Source organism: Sebastes umbrosus, chromosome 21 (genome assembly GCF_015220745.1).
Source record: "Sebastes umbrosus isolate fSebUmb1 chromosome 21, fSebUmb1.pri, whole genome shotgun sequence".
Taxonomy (NCBI): domain Eukaryota; kingdom Metazoa; phylum Chordata; class Actinopteri; order Perciformes; family Sebastidae; genus Sebastes; species Sebastes umbrosus.
Window position 1 is genome coordinate 3,506,906 of NC_051289.1, and position 27,355 is coordinate 3,534,260.

At 37.9% G+C, this 27,355-nt stretch overlaps 2 long non-coding RNA genes across 2 annotated transcripts; one reads left to right on the plus strand and one right to left on the minus strand.

The window, feature by feature from the left end:
- Positions 1-590: 590 nt before the first annotated feature.
- LOC119480233 lies at positions 591-27,355 on the minus strand. The gene is made up of 3 exons (XR_005204858.1): positions 27,345-27,355; positions 20,127-20,136; positions 591-739 (listed from the first exon to the last, which is right to left on the minus strand). It is a non-coding gene; the product is annotated as an uncharacterized LOC119480233 (long non-coding RNA).
- On the plus strand, positions 14,393-17,735 carry LOC119480234. Its single transcript, XR_005204859.1, has 2 exons — positions 14,393-15,948; positions 16,196-17,735. It is a non-coding gene; the product is annotated as an uncharacterized LOC119480234 (long non-coding RNA).

Here is a 27,355-nt window from a genome sequence, read left to right on the forward strand (position 1 = left end):
TGATTCCCTGTTTTGAAACACATTTTCTCCACAAGTACCTATGTTTATTCATGGAACAAAGTATTCATATACCTCCACTTTTACCCATATTGTTGCTGTGTTATAGAACTAATATACATTCTTTCTCCTTTACTTTGCTGTTTTCTACACAAGGTCACATAATAAAGCAATTTATTTTACTGAATAGAGCATGAACACATCATAATGAAATGCAACCTCCGTTAACGTTAGCTGTTCGCTCTGCAAGACTGTGCTGCCCACCGGCTGCTAACAGTTAACGTTAACTAGGGCTACGTTCCAAATCGCATACTTTTTTTTTTTACTTCTAGTACGTACTGCAGCTGCCCTTACAAAGTACGTACTGTTTCATGCAGTATGCATAATACTTACTCATAACATTGCACTTTGAACTTTGACCCTCTTGCTCATGTATCCCCTGCACAGAGGATTGTGTGTCAGAAAAGCCAGAAAAGCATGCTGGCTTACATACTGCAAAATGTGACCTGGTGTAGTAGGACATCCTGGTATTTTTGGCATACTGCATTTGACATATTATGTATTGGCACATACTAAATATTTGTCTGGCATACTAAATAGTATGGTAGTATGGGTATTGGAACGCACAGTACGTACTAAAGGCACAATGCTATGCATACTGCATGCAACACTACACAGCTGCAGTATGTACTAAAAGTAAAAAGAAAAAGTATGCGATTTGGAACGCACCCTAGCTTTTCTCCTGCCGATTTCAACACAGATTTGTTGTTCACAATGTAGCATGTGTCAATAGTGAGTTTACTGCGTCTTTCGGATTTTAGATGCTGTTGAGCCCCCCCAGTACTTGCCGTACTGTAGAAAGACAAGTACCGTCACGTTTTCCGAATGTTTTGCAACAATTTGGTACTGAAGTATCGGTTCTCGTGACAAGTTGAAAGTACAGGAGAATGTACAGGAAAAAACCTCCAACAAATTCAAAATAGATATATAGATAGATAAACATGTTTGAGAACAAACGTAGTGCCACTCGCATCACAAATATTGGCATTTCTGACAATCCATATTTACTCTAGAAGAATACAAAAATGGAATACCTAGCTAAGACGTGCCGTTACAATGCCATAAGCATATAAATAAAAAAAAAACAGAACAAATAAGCCTATGATTTACAGGGATATATGTTTACTACTGGGTCTATAGAACAAGGAAACATCACAATGCACATGTGTATACTGTATAGAATAATCCATATAGACATCTTAACTGTAGAACACTTTTAAATACTCTTGTACTGATGCTATAAATAACATCATGTTATATCCACATGTACTGTTAAGTCATTAAAACAACACCTGACTATGCTTTAATGTGCCGCGGACCGAGGCAACTTGACACATCCAAATGATAATGAATAGAGAGGGCCATCTATCTCCTCTAGGAACAGCAGTTACATCTCTAAAAGTGCTGATCAGCTTATTTCTAAAATGATGCACTGTTAATGGTGGCCATATAATGGCTTTCTTTAGCGCGTCCATTCATTTCTGCAAGTAGTTTAATATATCACCGCATTTCAAGATGTGTGCCGTCGATTTCCTGTTAGGAGCACCTCATTTATGTTTATTTAAATATTGAGGATCTTTCAACCAGGGGGATACATAAGTGGAAGATGCCGGGATGCTGAGAGCACTTTGCCAATTCCACTGCTGGCTTTCATTAACAGGGAGTCTAACCAAATCAATTACTTCTATTTTAATCATAACTGCCTAAAACTAGCCTGGCTGCAATGGCAGGGTGAAATATAAACTGTGTTTTAATGAAAACAACGGAGTTTAAATTGAAAGAAAAAAATGCATCTTAGGAATGGCCAACAAGTAATGTGTAAATACAATTTACTTAAATGTGTTTTGAAAGTTTAACAAGGCTGGTTTGTTCAGTAATTGGTTGCAGAAAAAAAACAATGAAAGGAGTTTTTAAAAGTGGACATACATTTGCCCTAAAGTTGACAATGGCTTGGTCTCATTAGCCATGTATTTATCCGATTTGTTCCCATATTTTGACCCCATGTAAGGTGCGTTGTACGTTAAACAAAAAGCTCCTCTGTTCCCTGAAAGCCTTGAACAGCATACAATAATGTTTTATTTTTGTCCGTGGACTCTCCACACCATTAATTTATGCAATTTATTTTACTAATGAGTCAATTAGATTTAGATTACAAAAGGGCTAGCAAGTTTAATTAATCTATAATGGATAATTGCCCCTCATCATTTGAAACTTTCCCCCACTGTATTGAATGTACTCAGAGAGCTCGATACTGTTACGGACATCTCACTATGAATGTTTTATACTGTGAAAAAAAAAATCACACAGAGAAAATTAAACTAAAAAAGGAGGATGTGAATATGGATTTGCTCATTAAAAAATAACTCAAGTAAGTGCTAGATTATTCATTTGATACGTTGTCTAAATGCTGACACCAATTAACACCAGATCAACTGTAACATAAACCAGCAAAACGTATTGTAATTTATTTATCTTAAGATAATATGCGTCTTGTGTTTTTGGGGCTTTAGGCAACATGTGTTGTCTACACAGCTTAAGAGCAGTATATGCCTCAGGCAATAATTGTTAATTCAGATGATGTGATTACGCCGGTAATTCTATAACTGGATTAGACGTTAAGCATTTTAATATAGTATATAAACATGTAAATAAGCAGCAGAACATGCACTTTTTTAGATCTGTAATCTGAAAGTTTGACAATTTGGTACAACATCCTTAACATCCATAAAGCTGTTACTTTTTGACGTACGTCCTGCAGAATTAAATGCATCTTGACATTGTTCGCATGGTCATATTGTATAAAGCAGTTTTTCAACATGAACCACAAGGACACAGCTGTAGCAGCAGGATAATTGTGCAGAAGAGTGAGTTTTTTTTTTTCTTGTTTAGTGTTGAAGATTGTTACGGTGCCGTTAAGAAAGGAAGTTACTTCATTTTGCTCCTGTGGAAATTCTCAAAAGGCTAGCAGTTCAAGGCTGCTTGTACTGTATAGCTCCCAGGAGTACATATCTAAAAAAATGTGTTTACTGAGAAAGACATTGTGTGCGCAAACCAAGTCTTCCTGAATAAAAACAAGAATGAAAGGTAGAATAAAAGTTAGTAGAATTGATCGCGTCACATAAATTTTTTTTTTTATTCAAACAAGTAATTTTTTACGGGTTTTGTGTATTTGCATATATTTCGTCATAACATTTTATTTCTTGTTCAGGCATATTTATCTATAAAAATATATATATGTGTTGAAGTTTACCACCATTTTGATGTAACCCTTCATATTTGTAGAAAACCAGACGCTAACTGCACTCGTCTCCTGAAAACATTTCACAATTAATAGAGCTGACGTGACCCAGAGTCTCACTTAAATATTCATAAACTCAAACTAGCCAGGAGTCATACTATTTGCTTCCTGCCAGCTCTCAGATAGTTACATTATGTTGCCCACAAATGGAAATGGACAGCTCCTGCTGACTGCATTATTTTTTTGACAGATGCTCTTTAGATTATTGAAGTTTTCTATGACAGGAAACATATGGGGTGGTCAGCAATCACTACCTCATTCTTGGGGCCAATTTCCCATCTAAATTCAATACTCAGACAGAATGTAGATATACACGCAAAATGAGATGGATGCTCCGACGAGGCCATACTTATACGTCATTACCGTGTCAATAATCATGTTCTTTTTGTTCAACAAAAAGCCCTTTTTGTTAATACAAATCTAAGCATACCTCTATGTGCTGTTTTACTAGTATTTTGTATTTATTTATACCCATTGTTTGTTAAAACCACTTGTCCTTGACTGCTTTGGAGTGGTGATTAGAGCGTAAGATTGTAGAGATGTATGAGACACAGCAACCCAGTAATCGATCCAGACCTACTTAATTTTTGCTTTTGCTCTTACCTTTAATACAGATTTTGTTTTTTCAACGTTTAGACAAAAAATGTCCTTAATTTTAACTTCTTTTGCCCTCCTGCTCATCTAGTATTGACCTCATTGATCAACGACTAGTTGGCAAATCAGTGAGTAAAAGAAAGTGTAGACGATTATAATTTGAGTTGTAGCTTGTTTCTACAGCAACACTGTGAAGGTTCCCAGGATGTGAGTATTTTAATATCATTGTTCACATGCTGATATATAAGATGCATAAGATGGGATGAACTCAAACTGTCAGTAGTGACACGAGATGATTGGCAAGGGCAATGGGAAAGATAACTCCCGCTCCTTATGTAAAATGACCAATCATTAATTATGCATAAACCTTGATAAGATATTTTATATTTAGATACTCCTGAAATCTCCGAAGAGCAACCTTTTTTATGGCACCGAGCAAACAGTGAGCCCTCTGTGGTATTTATTACACTCTTAACTCATGAAGATGTGACAGCTGAGCCAATAAACACCTGTGCATTTATTTGTCAGCGAGTCGTTGTGTTGAATTAATGCGGCTGTAATTGCATTCAAACTGCAATGAATCATCATTGTAAAATATGTCTTATTAAATTAATTCACCGATGCTTGTATATCTTGCTTTGAACGGTTGTCTACGATGACAATTTTGTATTTGAATGGAACAAAAAACAAATGCTTTTATCTGCTGTATTGTCATACTACGTCTGTATTTCCTTGTTTGTCAGCTGAATCATTTTACAATTACTTTTGTTATTGAAATGATTCAGTTTGCCAACGTGGATCAATAGATTGAATCGTGTAGCACAGAAAAAGCTCAAATTGAATGAAAATGCGTGACACTTCTGTAGTGTTGCAATAAGGGTGTGCTTAAGCATCTTAAAAAAGATGATGTTCTCAAAGTTTTACAGCAAGAAAGCAACATCACCGCTTCCATGTCTGACGATATCTTTAAAAAAAGTAATTAACGGCCATCAGAGAAGATGTACATTTCACTGTGCATGGGGATACTTAACGCAGAGAGGTCAAAACATTCTCCAAATGCGCCTTTTGAAATCATCCATCATCCAATCACTGCAAGGCATTGAACCTCTGTCTTCGTTGACCTCTCGCCGCCCACGGTTGTAAATCTGTGGTGATGATAATGAGGGCCCATCAGAAGTCAAGGACCCGCAGTTCACAGAGTGACAATTAAATCAGCGATAAAGTCACATTGTGTGGTAGGCCATGTGTGTGTGGGCACATGTATAAGACAGGGTCACAGAGAATATAAGCAATACCACTTGTACCACAAACACATCCAAACCCAATGCCACCAATACACCCTTTCCCATTATGGATGCTCCTCTTGAATGTTGTGTGAATGTATCGATGCAACATTAGTTTCCTTGTATAAAACATTATCTATTTACTGTGAAAACTGCATTCAGATATCTAATCCCCAATGCCATGATGAACCCAGCTACACATTCCCTGTAGTTAACTAGATAGCTATAGTTAAGATGGATGTGTTGGTGTTTCACCGAGGGTGGGGCTCAGCTCGCCATGCACACTCAAACTTTGTTTATATCATGCGAGACACCTTGACACGGGCCTCCGTAGATGGCGCGCGTGCTCCAAAACGCCAGGGGGCGAAGAAATACTCTGTGGATAAGCAAGAAGTCAACAGGTGGCACCGGAAAGGAAAGCAGGCTGCCTAGCAACAGTAGTAGTCAACATTACTTTCTGTCTCTCGGTGCTTCCCCTCAGGTCGCCACTCTTTCCATGAAACATTTTTTTTTTTTTTTAGCTTTTATAACATTATCTCTCATATTCTTTCACAGCTTGCAGCAAAAAGCCTCTTTTTTCCCCAGTGTGTTGCCTATTTCTTTCTAAGAATGTAATGTCATGTGACTGTCCCTGTGGTCTCTCGGTGAACAGTCGTAGAGATGTCTGTACAGGCGAACCTGCTCGGCCAGTCGTCCCTCGAAGGCATGCGCGAGGTGCACGACCAAGTGCTGCGACAACGTGCAGAGTGTTCGTGCACCACACAAAAGCCGCAGAGACGTCACTTTCTGGTACGCGCACCTCACACCGGCTTCACTACGGTAAGCGTAAACCAGACTTCACACCTTTTCACACACACCAACACCCAGGCACACAATCCCATTGAGATTCCACTGGCACAGCTGCGTCACAGCCAAAGCTTAACTTTTCCAGTAACTCGCCAATACAACCATCTTACCATAACCTTAACCAAGTGCTTTCTCAGAGCAACATGTTGTTTTGCAAGAGATAATATTGTAGGAAAACTAATGAATTATGTTGTCAGTGAATGTTTTGCAGAAACTTTCAGCATCAATGTTGTGATTTTGCAGCCTACGTTCATTAAAATGTGAACTCATTTTGTTGATAAAAGTGGCATTATGCTTCTTCCATAGCATACTTGCTGTAGCAAATTAGAAATATATACACATACTTTCTAGCAGACAGGGTTGGTCAGTAACAGCCTGAGAATCTGCTACCTTTTTTTCTTTTTCCTCCTCAGCAGTTCATATATACCAGAAGTTCATATAAGTATGCTTAGGATGTAGTGTCAACTTCATCTTTTACAGAAAGTGGCCACTGTTGCTCTGTTGTTTATTGCAATGGAACATGCAATGGTGCAATAGCAACCTTGTTAGTCAAGAACAAATGCCTGCTCCAACTCCACTCCCTAAAAATGTAGGTAACATTGGAGCAGACTTTGCAGCATCTCACTGCACCTTCCTCGCTGCCTCTGGAGGCCGCGCCACGAATCCAGGAAAAGAAGCGCTTTAGTTTCCATTAGTTTGAAATCCCCACTGATGGTATCACTGGCAGGTAAGTTTAGGAACTACTCAGAGCCCACCTCCGTGACATAGGTTGAGAAATGACACTATTATTCAGTGAACGTTAGTGAAGACTGATACGTGGAGATTAAATATACAACACTTAATGACGTTTGCTGTTAAGCCGTATTGACAGTTGAAGGAAAAAGTCAATTTAACCCATAGCAGGGAAATAGAATAATCACCCATAAACACATTAGGTCTCCTATATAATTCCGCTCACTAATGGGTATAGACATCTTGAATGAGGATAGATACGCCAATCAACCCGGACTGTCTCAGAATGATTGATGACTGTCATTTTTCTTTCCTCGCGGGGGGAAATCTACCTGAGGGTCTGACCGAGTCATTGCAGCTTTATACTCTACATCTTGAATATATAGCATTGCTTTTACTTTAAATAATGGAAACAGTGATATTTAGATATTTACTTTACTAATACACAAATATAACTGTTTTTGTTCTAATATGCTGAATAAAAAATTATCAGAGCTTAAATATAAAAGTGATTTACTTAAATGTTTATGCTATGGTATTACCATTTTGGTTTTAGCCCCGGGGTTGCACATTAAGAATCATCAGATGCTGTATTGTGTTTGTTTTGTTTGCTAATCAAGGTTTCATATAAAACTTTAATACATTTTGGAACAGACCAACACGCGTCTGTAGATATAGAAAACTGGCAAAACTTGTTGTACAACTTCTGTCTCTGTTGTTCAATAAAAAAAGCTTTGACCTTGTACTTTATAGACTCCAAGGAAAGTCAGTCTTTTTTTTTTTTTCATTGTTCATTAATGGAGGACATAAACTGAGGAAATTGGTTCTATTTAATATTTTACTTCTTTATATATTGACAGCATGAATCAATCTAATTGTAAATCACATACCTTTTTGGAAGCTGGAGAAAAAATATTTTCAGATAGAATAATGACGTCTGTGGCCACCTGCTTTACTTTTCCAATAATTGCTATGCAAAATGGTGTAAGGATGCTGACAGGCTTAGAAAATAGGTCAAAGTTTGAGTACGAATAATCCCCTCCCCCATTGTTGCACCTTAAAAGTGCCATTTCCTAAAATGCATATTATTGAGGCCAAAGGGGTAATATCCATCTGCCAATGGTGGTAACCTGGATTTAATGCATGTGTGCATAGAGGTTGATAGAGCAGCATATATATTTTTTTACGCATGCAGATGCATTAACGACACTTCAAATACATTAAAGCTCAATGTCAGCTAAAACAAAGAGATTTACATATAATTTAAGAGGTTTTATTCTTTGAGCGCCCTCTGTTAGGCAGTTTTCTCTCATTGCATATAGGGTTAATGAATCACAGATTTGGTCACTTTGCTGATGCATTCTTCTGTGAACAGGGACGATGCGCCAAAGTTTAGTTAATCAAGGCACAAAAAAAGTATAAATGTCGTTGGTGGACTTGTTGTCTGCTACAGAGAATGACACCGTACACTTTTGGTTACGGCACGGTCATCTGGACAACTAGGCCACTCAAGGATTTTTTTCCAGCCAAGGTTATGTGCGATAAGCCGTATATGATGGATTAGAAGAACTAGTTAGAAGAACAACTCCTCTGCAATTCCTCCCATCAGTAGGCTTGTTCAGAGTCTCTATATGCTGTGAGGCTGAGCTTATGGGATTACAGTCAGAGTTCAGTGGCAGCTAATCAGAAACAACCAACAGATACTTTTAATATCCCTCTGTGCTTGTTAAAACATTGTTGGGAACTGCCACTGCAAATGTGGATTAAGTAGTGAGTGGGTTTAAAGTTCCGAGACAATGCATTCAAATAGTTTTTTTTTTTTCACTCAAATATTTTGACTGTGATCAAACTGACAGAAGGTCTTATATTCTAACATTTATGTAAAAGAGCAGTGGAAAAAAAAAGAAAAACATTTGTGTCACAGTCTTCAAATGTGACTTCCTGAGACCCCTGACAACAAGTGCACTGACAAGGAAAGGAACTGTCATGCTGTTTGAAATCGTATGGCCCTAGTCACTGTGTGCCCCCAAACAAAGCATTGATTTGTTAAGTTTGTAGAAAATAATGAGAAGAAAAAAAACAATACTTATTGTGTAGACGGCAGCTTGTGACAGGCTGATAATTGTAGGTTGTTGGCCAGTGGGAGACAAACATATTTGGATGGTGAACAAAATGAATGCAATGCAAAGGAAGACATTCTAAGCAATTTAACAGTTATATATGTTTTGTATTTCTTAAACGCAATATCACCTTCAGTTGCGCCAAATAATGATATTTGGTAAAAAAGCAAAAAGAGAAAAAGTGAGAAAAAAATACACAAAAGCTGTTATTTTATTTTTAATTTTCAACATGAAACTGACCTTGATATGACGACCATTTTTTATATCTAAATCAATTGTTCACATGTTTTTTTTAAGCAAAAATCGAGAGCAATTTTTGGTTCGGCATCTTGCTCAAGGACATTTTATCATTTGGACAGGACTAGTCAGGGATTGAACCAACGAACCAACAATAGAGAGGCGACCATGGACCAAAATGGGACCTTATTTCGGAAAAAAAATGAACAGTAGTCAACGACGAGGGACAAATAATTTTTTGATCCCGTTTGGATTGCGCTATGAATCACGTTTGTCAATTTAAAACTGAAAACTTTTAAAGTATAACAATGTGAAAACACACAATTAAAAAGACGACACACCCAAAAGTCGGGTAAGTGACGTCTCTCTGGCTGAAGCTACGATGCCTGTGTGTTTTGTACTGGGATGTGCTCACACCAGCAATGGGTCTTGCCCGTTTTTTTTCACTTCCTGGCTGATAAAAAGACCAGGAGTAGCTGGATAAAACACATCAGATAAGATAACGTTACATATGTGTGTGAAACGTAGCTAAGTTAGCTCGCTAGATAGTGTTGGTGACGTATATTGTGCGAGACGAGAGATGTAGTTCACGGAGCGGTTTCACACAAAACAAAATTATATTACGACAAACTGTGACAAACATCGTATGTGTGATTCATGGCGCAATTCAAACATGATTAATAACATATTTGTTGCTTGCTGAGGACTAACTTACATTTTTTTTTTCAGAAATAAGGTCCCATGGGGTTTAATGGAAGATGAGGGACTTCACCTCTCGATGAATGGTCACCCCGTTCTGCCACCTGTGCCATCGTCTACTGTAAATCACTGAATGATAGTTTTCAGTTAATAAACACTAATTTCATTCTCCACATGTTCTAAATGTGTCAAACAAAAAGTGATGCATTTTACATATATATAGATTATCACTGATAATCTGTGTAATGTATGTGAGTGGTACTCAATATGTCACTTTTTCCATTCCACCCATAATACCATAACAACTTGCTTCTCATCACTTAAGCCCCTTTGACTGAAACAGTGGAATCAATCAGGGATTAAAGCATGATGTGTATTCATGGGCCTCAATAGGATATCACCGACTTCCTCCTGACTTTGGTGATTCCACATCAATGTCAATTTCATCTCACTTGTTTTGTAATTATGGATTTTTGACGGCGTAGCCTATTATGTAACATGACGATGGAGCTTCACTGCTAGCATCTGATTGTATTATGTAAACTATGATTCCTAAGGGGTTGATTATCTTGCATAGTCTAGTTGTTGATTTATGCATCAGTGTATTTAAATATACATATAGAAGGCCTGGGTGTGCCCCCTTATTGATCTGTGCACTTAAATATATAAAGAAGAAGAAAACAAAACAAAGGAGGGAATCGTTGGCAGGTCACTTGACAGACAGATAAACCGTGTTTGCTCTCTCTCTCCCAAAGGTCCACACTGAATTATTCAAAATAGTTCTCTTGTACTTCCGGTCTCTATGGTACGGAGCCCCGGGAGGAGAAGAAGAAAATAATTAGTGCTCTCCAAATACTAATTTGTGCTCTCGAATTAGTAATTTGCGCTCTCGATTTAATAGTTTGCGCTCTCGATTTAATGGCATATTGTGTTTGGCGCGAGACGGCCGCTTTCATGCCTCGTCTCTCGCTCTCTCGCTGTCCAAACAAAGCCACAATGCCGAACCCTTAATGAAAAAAATATACAGTAGCGACATCGTTAACAAGGCTGCCTCCACACACAGGAGAGCGTCCGAAGCTCCGAGACAAAAGCCACAGTTTGTGCGGCTGTAGTTGGCGGAGGCGCACAAACAGACCTCTCCAAATCACAAAGCACCTTCATGTTGCTTCTAAATAAACAGTTATTACAGCCGCTGGATGAGTGAAGTGGGCACAGGCGCCAGCTCTGTGGCTGCTGAAGGGCTTCAGCACCGCAACATTTTACACTGCACCCTGAATTACAAATAATAGCCTAGAGATAACATTATGATAGATCAGATGATGTTGTGGTCTGATACGACATCGGATATCTGACTGACTGCCAAAAGTGCATACAGTTAAATATCAAAATGAATGTTAATACAAAATATTGAAGTGCAGTGTTTGCTGACATGAAGAAGAGAGGAAAAAAGCTGTGTTCAGCTTGAGCTCTTAACTCCTTTACGCACAACAGAGCACAACATCACCACGCAGGTTATGTTGGAGATACAAAATAATAAAAATAAATATGAATTAGACCAGATTATATTGTAGCCTGATACAGCATAATATCATGTATCTCAATTACCCTAATGAACCAATTACATGATGCCTGGATCTCACAGCTAGGCTTGTTGGAGCCTTAAAGTTACATAAGGCGTAGTTATGAGTGTATACTAAGAGGTATTATTACACGGCTTGATTCTGATTGGTCAATCACGGCGTTCTATGGTCTGTTATTTATTTATAGCAGACCGTTGCTATGTATAACAGACCGTTGCTATGGGCGCAGTTCTGATGTTGGACTCTAGCAGACCTTCTTTGTGTCAAATTATTGATTTCTTAAGTCAGTATTTGTGTATTAAGCGGGATAATGTACAGCTAGTGGGTCATTGTTGTGATATTAACCCCGACAGGGCGATGCGAGACCCGCGTCATCACCCCGGCGGGGTTTATTTCACAACAACGACCGGTACGCTGTACATTATCCCTTACATATTAATGTTTGTCTTAATGCAATGTGTTAGAGCCTTTGTCCAGTTGACTGTCAGTCACTAATTCAAAGATATACATGAGTGACAGAGCCACAGCCTGATACCAGCACAGAGATGACCAGGGTAAAAATGTCCCAAGAAACCAGCCGCAACACTTCCTAAAATAATACAGATTTTTTTTTAAATGACAAATCTTGTCAGCCATCAAGACTGCATCCCATATGAGTCGTAACGAGAACCCCACCGATCAGAGGGACCGATGTTTGGCCAGCAATTTACTGCTACCCCGGGGGTCCCAGGATCAGCAACTGGGCCAGTGTTTATGATCCACCTGTAAAACAGGAGGCCACTGGCTGCTGATATATCGATCGTCTCTAACCTTCATCGCAGCTGAACATTACTTAACATCAGAGAAGTTTTCAGTCGGTCGTAGGCGTGTTATCCAGGAGCCTGCAGGCAACTTGAGGTGGGAAATAAAAACACAATGGACATAAGTGGATCAATATTTACTAGAAAACAGCACACGGTTTTCCAACAATTTGAAAGCAGGTCTTTTGTTTCTATTTTTTGCTTGAAATCTCTGTGTTACAGATAATCTATGTGATGCGTTGAAAAGCACAGAATGTAATGTACCATTAGATTATGACCAATCCTGTTGCCCAGATGGGATAATTAATAATTGAAAATGATTAATGAAGTTACTAGTGCTGTGCCACGTGCGTAAAAATGCCTCAATTTGAAGACGCTCATATCATTCCTGCTGCCACGTAATGGCCACAGATATTAAAATTAAATTAAAGGTGATGCATTAAAATCCAGAGCATATTTATTATTGAGGGATTGCATCCACACGCCTCTCAACATGGTGACGGTTGAGCCGGTGGCACGCAGCTAATGGTGCTACCAGCACAAACAAACAATGGTAACACAGAGCCAACAGTGTTAACCTGAGAAGGAACCGGAGAATGGACGTGGTGGCCGTGGTTCGTGGGCGGCGTTATCAGTGGTAACTGCCATATGAGTGCAATGTAGAGCAATTGCAATTAGCTAGCCAGTTGGGAACACACAATTGGACCCAATGCACTGAAATGTGAATAAATGGGGCCCTTTTTTTCTAAGTTAGAGATGAAGTCTTAAGTTCTTTAAAGTTGACTTCCAAGTAAAATACTGAGTAAATGAAGTACTGATAAAATATTGGCAGTCAGTTGCTCAGTCCTGGCGTGACAGGGGACCTACTTTCTGTTTTTCTCACCCTGTTTTATTAAGTGAGTCATTACCAACCAAGACATTGCAGCTTCTACGTGTGGTCGGTGTTTGTTTGCTAACCCTGATCTCTGATGGCAGGGTAGTAACAGATACCTGACAAGGTGTTATACCGCTCAAGCCAATATCCCATATTTGCATCGGTAATTGAGGGAAATTCACAGCATCTGAAAACATATTTATCAGCCAGTGAACTGTATGTTCACACATAACTCAAAGTGTGGAGATGTCAATCTGACTTTCTTTTTTCTATAGAGCTGGAGGCTGCACTGAGTATACTGTGGAACAACCTGTCCTGTGGCTTCTATGAATTGGATCTGCAAGTTCTGCACATTTTCCTCAGCCAACCAATGCAGTCATTCCAGGAAGGTCTCGCCCCTTGACTTACTATGACTGCTCTTTTTAAGACACAGGTTGCTCTTAGAAATTCAACTCTGTGTCCTCCGGTGCTCCTAATGGCATCTGCAAGATTTCACAGACCGGAGGAAAACAACCAATCAGAGCTGATCTGGAGTCTGACGTCTCTGATCAGCTGTCAATCACTCGCGAACTCCGGCCAAACGGTCAAACTAGGCAACGCTGATCACATATGAATCAATATTATGTTACTGTAACGCCTATTTCTCTCCTCAAATGTTTTCAGAAACATCTTGTGATGAGATTAGGCATTTTTGACTGTCTTTTGTTGATGAATTCTTTAAAAAAATACATATATTCAAAGTTGATTCAACACAATTCTCATTTAAAACAACTTGCATCTTCATGTTGGTTTAACCCTCCTGTTGTCTTCCTGTCGACAATGCAACTTTTGTCTTCCTGGGTCAAAATTAACCCGCTCTGGTATGACTTTTTATAAAGCATACCGTATAAACTATCACCCAATTCTGTGTTACACCTTGTTGGCCAACTTCATTACTAATTATTAAGTTTTACACTTTTTGGGGGAAATTAAGTTTAATAAACCTAATTTCCGTGAAATTATACCTATTTTTTTAGTAAAAAAAACAAGCAGATATTGTGAATTATTTTGACTAAAGTTATTATCAGAGGAACATAATGTTGATGTATTATCACATACTGGTATATGTAAACTTTTAGTCAGAATATTGTTTTGAGTAGGCAACCATCCATGTTATTTTGGGGCAATAACATTAAATAAATCCATATTTATGATCAAATTAAGTTTGAAAACGGGTCAAATTTGACTGGTTAACTAGTCATTTTATGGCGTCTCAACTAGGATTTATGTCTCATTGGTATCACAACAAAATGTTGATTGAACTTTAAAGTATAACGTTGATTGACGATTTGTCAGCTTCCCTTCTGTCACCCCAACATATCATTTTAAGTAGAAGGAAATCAGATAAATGTGCAAACAACTGACAATTATTAGCTTGCATAACTCAACATTTTAATGCTGTTGAACCAGCTTGTAGGGAAATTAGCTAAAGCCAGTCTACACACCCAAACTCGTTTATTTACCTTTTGTGTGTATAGAAATATTTCCACCTGCCTGGTGGTGCCTGACAATAATATGGCATAAGTTGTATCTTCTCCGCAGAATGTGTTTCTCAGTTTTAACAGCATTATCGGTACTGATTCCCATTTAGCAGCTGCCAAACCACGAATGGTTTGGAATATGATTAAAATGAGCATAGCCCTGAGCCATGCTCTGTTCTATTTCAATCAATGGTACACCTGTTGGAAGAATGCATCCTTATTCCAAGCCAATACACTGATTACTTGACTTTCATGAGTTAGATAACTTCTGATCAATACCGATTTGTTTGTTTCAGTTTAGGTTTTATTTTACAACTCAAACCCCATGGCGGTGTACAGTACAGTGTGATGGATATACTTTGTAAGAACATCTTTAGCTGATTACTGCTCATAATCAGAGCATTGTGAATGTGAATGCACTCATTACATTACTGATCGCTATGACTTGCAGAAGAACCTGAACTGCTGACATCCCAGTTGTCATCTTAATTACACTTCAGTGCGACTTCTCTGCATCGGCTGTCTTAATGACATGTTTTCTATTTGTGCCCGTTTCTGACAGCGATACTTCTTTTTTTTTGTCACTTTCACACCAGATGTAAATAACTGTCATTTCCTTTCTGATGTATGTTACATCTCTCCCTTTTTTAATCATCAAGTTCTCAAGGGTTTCTTTTTAACTCCACATTATAATGAAATGAATACATTTTTTTCCAAAATAACTTTCCCAGACTGTGCATCATTATGATGAACCGTGCTTACGCACGAGGCACAATATCGCCACCGAATTGCCCTTGAGAATTCGTTGTTCTGTAATATATCCTAAAATTAAAAAAAAAAAAGAGTCATGTTACACAGGCTTAAACCCCTCGCCTAAAGAGTATCTACCCTAGGAATACCCCTGAGCCAAGAAAGCATCTGGTGGAGGAGTTAAATCCATCCAGCAGCCACTGTCAGTGCAGGTCCCGGTGGGCCATGTGGAAGCCAGTGATAGACATCCACACCTTTAAAGCACCTGGGTACTTTCTGACGTTAATCACAATTCAGTGAGTAAAGTCAGACAACTGGACTCCAGTTCTGAAATTTTAGCTAATATGATGTGCTCATGGAAACATGCAGTATTCACATCATATATTTGAATTGAGAAAAAAAAAAACGGAACCAATGGGTTATAAAAGAATATATTGAGTCAATGCTGTTGTTTTTATGTTTGTTTTCGAATTTCACATTCAGTTAATTAATTCAAATTAATTTTTCGCGTTTAAGAGAAAACAACAATTACAGAACAACATCTTCACTGTGCCACAGGTTTGTATGCCTTGTCATAGAGTACATTATCTACCTGTTTTATTCAAATTTCTGCATTTGAAATGCGGTCTCCACTGGCTGGAATCTCTGTGAAAATACTGGGACGAATAAACCGGACAGATGTCTTTTTTTTTTTTTGTCAGCATTTGTTTAAAACTTTTTAAGCGATGGCCATAAATCCAAAAACAGTGAATATATTTTTACACCTGAGCAGTCACTAGAATGATCTTTTTTTATTCTTTGCTAGGTAACAGCCAGCTACCGCAAGTAACAATACACCATACCAGACACCGTGAGTTGTCTCCGGCGTTGTCAGAGAAGCCCACTATTTGAGAACAGTGCTGTTCGATGCGTCATGATTTGATTTCTCTGAGTATGGCAAGTTTCAAAGAGAAATACTAAGACAGAAAAGAATGTTGGCAGCCTGCAGCAGAGAAATGTGAAACCTCCTTCTTAATGGGGGAGGAAAGATCGACAGTTACTGTGTCACCACTTGTCAGAAAAAGGAGTGGAGGTATACTGTGGAGCTTGAGTTGTTCTGAAAGTAGTTTTACATGGTACCTTCTGCTAGCTGTCGGAGGAATGCTTGGGGGAAAGGGGGAGTTCAATAAAGGATGCAGACTGTTGGCCACAGCAACTGATAAAGTGAGAAAACAGAGCTGCAGTGGGGTGTCAAACCAAATTAATTATTTCTCAGCAGGGCTTTTTTTAACTACAGTACATATTATGGACCAAGCTTGGATTACATACTTTAGCTGACTGGGAATTGATCATTTTGTCCCAATTATACATGATCTGAAATGGTGTTAAGGTATTTTAGTGAGCTAAATGTATCTGGGCAGGTTAACTGAGCTACAGTAGAGACTACAGTAGAGACTACAGTAGAGCAGGCCAATTAAATGTTGCCTACAATTGATTGAAAAGTTCATTTCAAATGTAAAAAAAACAATAGTGCCTGATGACTGCGATTGTAACGTTGATAATAAATATATATTTTTTATATTATCAACAACATTACTTGTATGTGAAAAGGAACGCACGTAGTAACAAACCCATGTATTGTATATATTGTATGTTGTACATAGCATTCTTCTCTAGTTGTATTGTATATTGTACATAGTGTCTTTTCTTTCCGTATCTATTTTCTTGTATTTATTCATTATACTTTGTCTCCTTGTAAACGGCACTCAGAGCTGAAGGCAAAGGAACACTGTCATTGTAGAGGGAAACTTGTTTTTTACTATTCACATGACAATAAAAACTTTGACTTGACATTGACTCTTCACTCGGCTCCACACTTCTTGTTAGCTCTGCAGTGCTTCATAGTATTTTCTGATTGGTGAAGTAGTCTTGCCTAATGTTGACTTTTTTTTTTTCATTGATCCCCCTCTGTTTAAGCTTGCATACAGAAAAAAAACAAAAAACAATAAGGAGATACTCGTGACTACTACTTAGCTGTTTTCTGGTTGTTGTTTTTTTTCAGAATAATGGACAACGCTGTTTGTTGTGTGTAGTTGCAGCTCTGTCCAAACGAAACAAAGGCGATTGATAGACAGACAGACAGAAATGGTTTCTTAGCTTGCTTGCTTTCAGCGCAAATTCAATTTTCCCCCATTGTAGCATTCCAGACAGAAGGGAGAGAGAGAGACGCAAGCCAAATGTGTCTACGCGCCTCCCCCTGCTTATTTGAGAGAAGTGTTCACAAATTCAAAATATATTCAACATTCTGATAGTGCTACGTTCTTATGTGAGTGCTCTGATTAATGAATGCATTCTTTGATTTTGAATCAGCAGCCTTATGTTGTTGTTATTTAGCCTTTCGGAGGCTATCAACAAGACGCTGCTCCGATGGCCCTGCAAACATTTATGAGGAATTTATTCACAAGGAGATTGATTGAAAGCACATGAGTTATTTTCACATTTTTTATTAACAGTATTATTGATAGAATATATATATATATATATATATGTTTTAATACACTATCTGCTATACAGTATATTTTGAATTAAACATAACTTGCACAATTTTCTACTGGACGTCTATGATGACATAAAATGTGGTTGCTAGGGTATGTGTGTGCAAAGCCACAATACAATTGTGAAGAAACAATTTCACAGCATGACAATCTGTTTAAAATTCTAACATGACCATTGCGTCTGTTGCTAGGCTTCCTTTTGCATCTTCTTCTTGCATTATGTTCAGACGTAGCACTTAACCTAACTTGAACAAGTACTGCATACATGATGACTGACGCTGTTGTACTTCTGCCACATCCCCGAGAGAAATGATCGGACAAAAAGGAAGTGTCGCTCTCGTTTTAGCTTCTGGAAGTTTAAGAGGTGTTGCTAATGTAAATATATTGTCCCTACAATAAAATTATAATCCATGTTTAGTGTTTGTTTATAAGGAAAAATACAGCTCCAATGAGGGAATGTAGCTTTATTAAAAGACTGTTTCTGGCTTTTGATGGATCAATGGTTTGCATTAAAAGATGCAACTGGCTGTTTATGACATTGGTTAACAGTGGAATACCTTGCATCTAGTAATATGTAACTATAAGAAAAACAACACGGCCTTGATTTGTAGAGTCTTCCATTACTGTGCCACGCTTTAGTCATTAATCAGAAATAGTGGCGATGATAGAATAATCTGTTTTCTTATCATGGTCTCTGGCAGAGGGCAAGGTTGCCAAGGAAGAAAAGTGGAGATTTTGAGAGGTTGGACTGAAGGTCATCACTGAGATGCCTCGAGCTATTACTCTTGTGCCCTTGAAGGAATACTTGCATACTACTCCACGGTGAACGGAGGATCAAAAACACTCCCGCATAAACAGTCCCAAATACTGTTTATGCATACATGTTTTTAAATGGTAAAGCTTTAGTAAAAATGCATACGTTTGGGGAGTAGTGAGCATACGACTGTATGAATGAGACTTGGATTATAGTGCATGAGGTGTGTGAGAGTTTGTAAACAGATGTTTTGACATAGTTTAGCTGTTGTTAAAAGTGACCCCCAATTTACTTCAATTCATCAAGACTTTTCTCCCTTTTTGGGTTCTTCGTTCACCGTTAGGAATGCACCGATACTCGATCGGATACTGGGCCAATACTGATTCAAATAGCTGGATCGGGTATCGTCACAATTGAGCCGATTAATTTAATTCAATTCTAAAATAAATTATATACTGGAATTTAATTCCTGTTTAAGTTTTGACCAATTGGTTGCTGCATTGAAAGGTTTCCACTTGAATTGTAGTTCCTGTTAATTTAGAATGTTTGCCAAGTTGCTGGTGTACAATTTATTATTTTAATAATAAATACAAAGTCAGTGAACATATATCTATGTATTCATTTGTCACATTTTGTTTAACAAAGTTAGGAAAAAAGTTTAAGTCAATCTCGATGTTGCTTTACACATAAAATAATTATCCCAGTCACTTCCACACAGTGAGGCATGCAGCTTATTAATTAAAAAACAGTATCGGATCAGTACTCGGTATCGGCCGATACCCAAAGCCCAGGTATCACTATCTGTATTGGAACTGAAAAAGTCAGATCGGTGCATCCCTATTCACTGTGGAGGGCTGCGAGAAAAACAAAGGTTTATTCATAAATTCAAGGGAGCACAGGATGAGTAACTGATATACAAATTATGATTTTGTGGGTGAAGTATTCCTTTAAGTATTGTTAGGTCATCAAGGTTTCTTCTGTTAAAATGTCCTTCAGGCAAATTGTGCTTGTGTGTGCATATATGTAGAATGAGTTTATTTTGTAAATAATTACTTGTAAATTAGGACTGACAGGTGTGAGTAAGGCCAAATGCAAAATCAACAATTTGCACAGTCCAAATAGGTTTTCCACCTACGTGTGTCACGAAATGTCAAGAGACAAAAAAACTAATCGACATGTCAACAATTCAGATGCAAATTTGTCTCTACAGAATCGTTTTGTCTTTGAAAGCCAGGTGGTGAAATAGGATATGCTATTGCTTCTTTTAACGCCACGCGTGTCTTTGTTTTCCCACAACATGCCAGCGGAATAGGCCTTTAGAATCCATAATCATTTCATTTCATGTACTGTAACCTCTCCAAAATTGTGCCATGGCAACACTGTTTCCATGTAATCCTCAAGGGAAAAACATGGAGCATAAAAAAATTGAACAAAAACAGGTTGGATACTCTCCAATGTCTGACTGGGGGGTTCTTGTCATAATGTAATTTTGGATGTATAGTGAATGAATGCATTAGACCCTCATATCGCCATGTGTGTGTGGTGAGTGTGGGAGTGTTGGTTAACCAGCACATTGGTTGTGGAGAATTAATTAGAAAATGAATAACCTGGTGAGGGGGACATGTCGGTTGCATGTCAGTGTCAAAGTCCAGGTCTTATATTTTAGACTCGTTAAGATAACTGCAGCAGGGGCAAACAGAAGAAAACAGCTGCATGGGTGCAGTGATGAACACTGACTTCTGTACAACAAATAATTGGCTGCTGAAAAAATAAAAAAGATGAATGGTTTTATTTATAATAGCCTCCCACCACGTATGCTGCATGCAGCTTGTCCAATGCGTACAGTGCAGTTCTCCACAAAAAAGAAGTTACATAACGCAAAATCCACGGGATGAATAATAACAAATAAAATGATATGTGGGTCACCCGATGCAAAAAAAGGAAAGAAAGGGGAGAACTCCAGTGTCCTCCATATTACGTATTCATACATGGACAAGCTAAGGCGCAAAGCAGACACACACATAAGCATGATACAAATCTAATTCCTGACTTGTTTGAGTTGGATAAGGATTTTTGCATCATTAGTCAACCCTTGAGCAATAGAGACAAAAGGTCTTTTGCGGATTTAAAAGATGAGCTCAACTAAACTTTGTGAGCCTGTTGAACTTGACACCACTGCTCTGTTTATCCATACTGTACATATGTTGACATTTCGGGTTCAACCTTGTCCTGGAGAAAAACTAAAATATCCAAATGCATCCGTAGTAAGTAATACACATATTATTCAAGAGTCACTGACTGTGAGTCGAGGAATGACAGCATTTCCCCTGGGTACTCTCCAAGAAGAGCAGCATATCGTTCATTTGCATGGACGATGCAAATTCCTACATTTGGAAACAGTTGTTAAATATCACAGTTGCTGTACAATCAGCCGACTAATTGTACCTCTTATATTTAATATTATCCAAGAAGACAAATGCCAATATTGATTCTCCAAAACTCCACATTATGTTAAGTGGCAAGTATATTACAATATCTATGCCCACAGAAAGTGAAAGACCATGGCAGAGATTCTGGCAAATAAACTACGGGTAAGGTATGGTTAAGGATTGGCAACAAAAACAATAGTGTGGAGAAAGATTGTGTTTTCGGTTGATCGTAAACATCTATTGCAATGTCTGATCCACAACTATCTCCCTCAACACTCTTGATTTCTGCCATTCTTCTGAAACACTCTACTCTCTGCGTTGGCAGATAAAGTTGGCTCTGGACATAAACCGCAATCCAATATGAATGTAATTCCTACATAAAACTTTTTTTTTCTAAAACTATGTATAGTCTTGAGTGTAATATGTGCGCCACAATGGCAGCAACAAAGGCATTTGATAAAGTATAAGACAATGTCATTGTGAAACATATGATGTTCAGTTTTTGGTGAAATGTGTCAAAAAGTTATTGATCCACCCAACCACTTTCCAGCACTTATCCAGGACTGTGGTGTGCATTCCCCCTAGCTACATCCTGTAGCCCTTCTTGGAGATCCCAGTGTGTTCCTGGGCTAGATGGGATATACAATATAATCCAGTGAGTCTGCTCTGGGCTTTTTACATCCTCTCTTCCCATTTGACAACTCAGGATACCTCCCTGGAGGATACCTGAGAACCATCTCAACTGGTTCCTTCAAAGCATAGGGGTAACAATGTTTAACCTGTGCTCCTTAACGGATCTTGTTTAAACATTACAACAAATACTGACAATGTGTACAATTCTTCAACACTTCTTCAAATTATTATTTATAAAGTACCAAGGGAACTTGATTTATTTGTGTTAAGTTTAAGTAGCTTGCAATGTTTTACAGTTTACAAAGTAATTAATCTCAGCCATTGCATAAGTACTTGACATATTGATTTGTAACATATTGGATATGCCTTACAGTAAAACAACATTTTGGGCGTCACAGGCTTCATGGTGGTATTATTTTTAGGTAGTATTGCTGATAAATTGTACTGGATTGCATTACAATATACAGTACAGGCTCTCTTGCTCTGATGTGTTAGACCCACTTTATAAAACTGTGAAATATGCATAAACCAAAATTCTGTTGGCACACTTTGAAGGAAAAAAAAGGCTTTTGACATTAGCTAAATTATGGAAAGTACCACAAATTACATAGTAGATCATATAATTAAACCAATGATTCCACAACTACAGAAACTGGTAATTAGAGATGCCCACATCTATTTTTTAATATGATTGCCGATCGTCAATGAGTTATATTGGCTGATACCGATAATGTTTTGTTTTGTTTTAGCAGCTGGTATACACGGCACCAGACTAACTTTTTTCACAATAATTTCAACCATCCTGAAGTCAGTGTAAACTGTCATAAATTATGAATGATATATTTTTTTTCTATTATTGTCATCTATATTGGTTATTTGCAAAAAACAAAAATGATAAGGAAATAAATTATTGTATTCTAATTTAAATATTTGCTTTGATTAAAAAAATAATGGTGACATTAGTAGTTTTAATTATGTATTATAAGCTGCTTAGAGTTAGTGTTAGGAAGTTAAACAGGTCATATATCCCTCCCTAATGTGTATTTTATATTGCTTTGAAAACATCTTCACACAACTGCATTTATTCAAGTTTCTCAGCGAAAACAAAAATGTACATTATTACATTTGAACCAACCATGATAACCTTATAAATAACCTTTGCTCATTTTACTGAATAGAGCTTGAACACATCATAATGTAACATATGTTAATGATAGGCGTTAGCTCCGTTATGCAGCCAAGCAGGACTGTGCTGCTCACTGGCTGCTAACAATTAAGGCTAACTAGCTCTCCTGCTGACGATAAAGTTACACCGCCAACATGTTTTGTTTTGCTTTAGTAGTGTTGCGCCTGAGCATAATGACGATTTCCTGATTACATATCCTTACTGATTATCAGCCGATAATTGGGACATCCCGACTGGTAATGCCAGTATCAACTGTTTGTCACATAAATGTGTATACAAACGGTTAAGTTTATAGCACGTAAAATAATTTGGTTAAAGTGGTAAACTTCAACTTGACATTTGCGGGAATCAAATCAATGTCACCAGACCTGTGGAAAACATTGACACCCATTGTAAAATGGATATTTACCGGTGTGTTCGAGTGCTCCTGCACTGCAGTTGGTGTTCAGTGAACAATACAATATTTGCATTACAGACTATCTATATATCATGTTGAAGTTTACTGTATGTGTTGCAGCGTGTGGCACGCTAGTCATGGAGAATATCGGGGAGAGAGGAAAGCAGCCATGGCGAGACCTCCAGGAACATAAAAGTGTCAGTTTGTAAAAGTGAGTGAAATGCACCATGTACAGATGCTCAGATAACACAGTGTAGTATAAGTCACCCTTTCTACCACAAACTGATTGGTGATAAAAAAAAAACCTTTAGGGGCACTTGGGGCTCTCCACTGGGAAAGTTGAGGCGGTATTTCTTTCTGAGTTCACCCCTAAGGGCTACATGTTCAATTATAGTTTGCAGCTTGTATAATATTTGGATGCCCGTCTTTCTGGTAACTGACAACAATATAACCTGACATTGTGAGAAAGAACAAGGTAATATTGGTTTTTGAAGTTCTGCTTTACCCTCTTGTTTCGACCACTTTCCAGTTACATAATGCGTCTTCAAACTTCATCTTTACAATAAGCTTCCATTAGAATTTCTTGTTCCATTCTAACAGTTTATTACTGACGAGTAAAACAACATGGGCGAATGGCATATGATTTACTTGTAATTTGTCAGATCAAGTTTGTTTCCTGATCAACAAAGAAACCCTGTCTATGTGCAGATTTCAGTAGCAGCAGGCGAACAGACAACAGCTCAGTGATACATAATTAACAAAATTGAGACAATTTTACTTGTTGTGTTAATGGTGCCTGAGTCTCTTAGGCACTATTTACAAGAATCACCTGTGCACAGCTCGCAGCTCAGAGTGAGGTCAAGAGGTGTGTGGTGTAACAGCAGCACAGTTGGAAACAGTGAGGGAAAAAAAATACATTACTAGTGGGAGTTGTAGAGGCTAGTATCAGTCATGACCAATCACATCACCTCTTTCCCTTTCCTTTTAAAAGCAGTACTTAGGACTCCAACAATGAGAATGAAGAGAGATGGTCTGCGGTAGATTCGCCACAAAAGCGTCTTCCAAAATTAAAACAGCGTCCATGGTGGGAGGTGTAAAAATCACAAGAATGACCAAAAAGCACACTAAATTAAATTTTATTGGACGCATTTGCTTACCATCGGTCCAAGGAGATCCGCTGAACAATGAACAATGCAGAACAATATAATGGCGAAATACGGCAAAGAGCCAATGAAGAACTGGAGGTGGACTCTACGGAAGGTTTGACTGGAGGAACGCTGCCATCCACCAGCGTTCGTCACCGGTCCCTCACATCTATATAGGATACAACCGCCTCCATAGTTCACACTATGCATGACGCACACTAACAACTCAAACTGCAGCACCATAATTAATCATGCACACACACCTTGTAGACTCTGCTTTATCATTGTTTTACTGCACCTAAAAATACCTTAACAATGGCTGGACAGCATACATTGCAGGCCATCGATCAGGTACTTTCAAGGTGTAAATGATGTATGATGTTGTGTATAAAAAGACCTGGAACGGACCCCGTTGCTGTTTCAAATGTATTGACAAATCAATTTTGGAACATTGATAAACTGGTCATGTGTAAAAAAAAAAAAAAGGTTTTGAGATTTTTATTGGGAATTGTTCTCAAGAGCATGACATGGTAGAGCCATAAATACTACACTGTAGGGTTGCAACTAACAACAATTTGGTAATCTATTAATCCGTCAATTATTACTTGATTAATCGATTATGAATTGGATAAAAAGAAAAAAAGAAATGTCAGATGCCAGAATGTCATTCAAAAAAACTAAACGTATTCCTCGTCTTCCTGCACAATGCTCTTTTACTACAATAACTAAATTAATTAATAAATGGGGGTGCACTCAAGTCGCGTTTGGTGTGAACGCAGCATTAAGGAATGGTCACATCTGCGCAAATGCAGGTGAGTGACCATCCCCTGATATTCGCCTGAAGGTTCACCAAAGCTGAACTCCACATGAATCTAAATACGAAAATTTGCTTCACAACCAGAAACAACTTTGTTTTGCCCCTTCGCTCACGGAGAATGGAAGTGAACGGGAGTTGAATGTTTATTTTGCATATGTGTGACCGTGCCTATAGGATGACCTTATATACAAATCTGATTTGTGAAGCCATTTGTCTCTTCATGACAATGATTGTAATAGCAAGACATGTGCACGCCATTGGGTGTTGTAGTTAACTAGTAGCATGAGTGTTTTACCCCTTGATGTTCACAGTTTCAGTGACAACATTTTCTACACACACTACAGGACATATTTGTAGTAATAGTTATATAATTGCATTTCTCGTTTTAACTGTTGCTCTTTGCTCTTCTTGTTTGTCATTTGGACGTGGATTATGTTGCATATGGGGAATGAGTTCATTGCTAACATTGTTTCTTCATTATATTATCTTTCATGCTTCAACGCTTTATTGATCGTTGCTTACTTTTAAGAAAAAACATGACAGAAAAATGCACTAAAATAAAAAGATATTACGCAAACAGACACTAAGCATAATTATTTCTTTAGTAGTAAATTAATTATTTCCCCAGCTGGGCGTTGCACTCCAAAATCTGGTAAATGCCCACGAGAGGGAGTGGATTGTGAAATTTTTATGATAGTGCCAATTTAGTCAATAAAAGCAGATGTGCCGCCTGCTGAGCACTTCCATAAGTAAGTGTTCACAGACTGAGTGAAGTGTCATCACTTTGGCCGGGACAGGAGCATCCTCAGGGCTTTTTCTTGTGAAACCATCATCCGGCACCTCTTCCTACACACCACCTCACTCCACACGAATGTCACTGTACATTAGTGGGGATTTGTGCCCACCAGTGATGGAAGAAGTTCCCTCCAAAGTGGCATGTGACACATTTTGTGAACTAAATTCAATTCCTGGGAGTAATAAGTTACATTATACAGTTTATGTGCACACTATTTGTTAGTTGTATTTGCCTACAAACACAAATCCACTCTATTTGTACAGACTTGGAACACACATTTGACTGAAATGTCTTCATTATTTGGTCACTTGAACACAAGGAAATTATTAACTTGGGTAATACTTCAGCTGTACAGAACAGATATGAAAATATAGAAAAAAAAGTAACGAGTAATTGTTTTTGGCAGTTAACATTGGATTCAAAGTCTTATCCAATGCAATAGAGAAAAAAAAATAAAAATATATATATATACCCAGGTGCATAATGAAATGCTTATCAGAAAAAAAGCAAAGATGACTAATGAAAAACAAGGCTTGGCTAGTGGTCATGGAGCCAATGGTTAAAGGACCAGTCCCTGTAATAGCTAACATGTGTCCATTAACAGATGTGTAAACTGTCAAAGTGCCCTTGAGCGAGGACTTGAACCTTAACCCTGTACCCTCTCAGTGTTAGTTGGTCTGCGTAAGAGCTCCAGCTGCACTCAATCTATGAAATGTATGTAAATGAAACTAAGCGATCACAGTACCAGAGATGTACCAATTCCAATTTTCTTGGCCGATTCCAATTTCTTAAAAGTCTGACCTCCTGATTCCGATTTTTCAGATTCCTATTTTCTTTCTTACTAAGAACTATAATTGACAGCATAAACAAACATTTTTGTAACTTTTCTGTCATGGAAAATTTAAATTCAGTTGCATATGTTCATAATAAAACATTGAGTATTAAAAAAAAATGTTTTCTCCAAGATACAGAACCTTCTCTCACTCTCACTCAAACAAATCTCTCTAATGAGAAGTAGTTTGTAGTGGGAATAATTTGAAACAACATCCGGATACAGTGGAAAAAAAATCATTGAACCTTTTTAATCAGTATCCCTCTGAATTTAGGCAAGACCAAATTCATTTTGGGAGTGAAAATATACAATAAAAATATGCTGAAATGTGCTGTGAATTATGGCACTAAAACTGGAAATACAGCGCACTTTCAGCCTACACCTTTTGCTAGTTTGTAAAGGATCTCCGTTTGGCCGCTAAAAGCAGCAACAGGGAATGAGA